Source organism: Salvelinus sp. IW2-2015, unplaced genomic scaffold (genome assembly GCF_002910315.2).
Source record: "Salvelinus sp. IW2-2015 unplaced genomic scaffold, ASM291031v2 Un_scaffold4548, whole genome shotgun sequence".
NCBI classification, from domain to species: Eukaryota; Metazoa; Chordata; class Actinopteri; order Salmoniformes; family Salmonidae; genus Salvelinus; species Salvelinus sp. IW2-2015.
This window is the reverse complement of record NW_019945818.1, coordinates 22820-24654: the sequence shown is the minus strand read 5'-3', so window position 1 is coordinate 24654 and position 1835 is coordinate 22820.

Sequence of the window (1835 nt, the reverse complement as noted above, 5' to 3'; positions counted from 1 at the left end):
TGCTGCTGCTGCAGCCACACAGTCATTCAGAGAGTCAGTCATTTAGTTGCTGCTGCTGCAGCCACACAGTCACTCAGAGAATCACTCAGGCAGAGAACACTAGGCTACAACTTATCCGTATCTGGACACCAACACTTCTCTTGCACCATCTTCAGCATCAGGCTTTACTCCCGGCTCACCTTCGACATAACAATCTTACCTTGACATGTCAATACAGGCATCCCATTGTCTGGGTATAGGGCCCAATGTCAAATCCAATCCTCACCAGCTGACCTGGCATGGCTTAAGTACAGTGACCTTGGAAGACTGCAAAACTAAAGGAAACTAAAGGAAAACGAAATGAAAAGTTAAGGAAAACTAAAGGAAACTGAAGGAAAACTAAAGGAAAAGTATAGGAAACTAAAGGAAACTAAAGAAAAACTGAAACTAAAGTAAATTACTTTTCAATGAAAACTTTTCACTTTCCACCATTAACCTCTCACTGGCTCCCCATCCCTCTCCCCTGTGTATCCCAGGTGTGGGATCTGAGTGATGTCCCATGTCCCCTGTCATAGCATGGTATGGAGTTCTCAGTGAGGTGAGTAGTTCTAAGTGCTTCCCTTGTTTCTCCCTGGCCTCCTCTGCTGGATCCTACTGTTCCCATGAGAACATGCCTGAGTCTCTGTGGTCTGTCTGTCTGTCTGCCACTCAGAGGAATCACACAGACTGTCTGAGTTTGTTAGGAACTCTACAGAAGAGAGGAGGGAACGAAGGGGGACATAGGGTTGATCAAGGACAGGAGTCACACACATATGACACACACACACAGACTCACACACAGACACACACACACACCCACACACACACATGGATACATGTCGGAGAGAAGGAATGAAGACAACAGCTCCCCTACTGGAGATTATTATGTTATACAGTCAGGACAACTGGTCGAGTATTATAACATGGCATTAACTCCTGTCTCTTATACACATCTAGATGTGTATAAGAGACAGATTCCACTCTCTGAATAGAAGGGAGGGTAGCCATTGGCTCCTGACAGTCTCTCTCCGTTCGATCTCACTGCAGCAGTCACGGCGCGACGAGTGGAAAGGAAGCGCTCCTACTCTGTTCGGTGCCTTTCCGCGCGCAGCCTCCAGCGGGCAATACAACCCCGCATGAGAGCCAGGGCCACATCAAATCGCATGGTGGACTTCGTTCACTCCGAACATTACTATGATCAAGACAAACATACATTTTCTCGTTTTGTTTTGTTTTACTTTTTTCTAAAAAGATTTCATGATGACACCTCTGACATCTAAAATGAATCGTCTAGCCTACTTCCCGGAATCGTGACCTGTTCAGGATTTAATGATGTGTGTTGTGATTCTGGATAAGAACTGAAATCACTGTTCCATTCTGCTATGTGAAAATAACAGATTTTCTCTCATTGTTTTCATGCATTGTATTAGAGCTTAGTTTACAGGCTATGGGAATTATATTGTGGTAGCATGAGTCAGGTAGATTGTGGATCGTTTGGCAGCCCCAGGCTGTACAGTATCTGCGTCCCAGATTTTGTCCCAAAATAAACCCCCATTGGCACACACACTCCCACACGTTCACGCCCAGCCTGACACAGCCTAAGAGATAAGAGAGGAGAGTTCATTAGTGCCTGGCCAGCTGTCACAGGACTAGACACCAGGGTCACCAATATAAGGCATGGCATAGGGCTCTGGAGATAGGAGGACAGAGTCTACTAACTCACATCTGCTAGAGAAGAGAACCAAGGCTGATATTCTAGGCCCAGGTTTCAGGGTGCTATATAGCAGAGACAATAGGGAAATATATCGTTTTGTAGA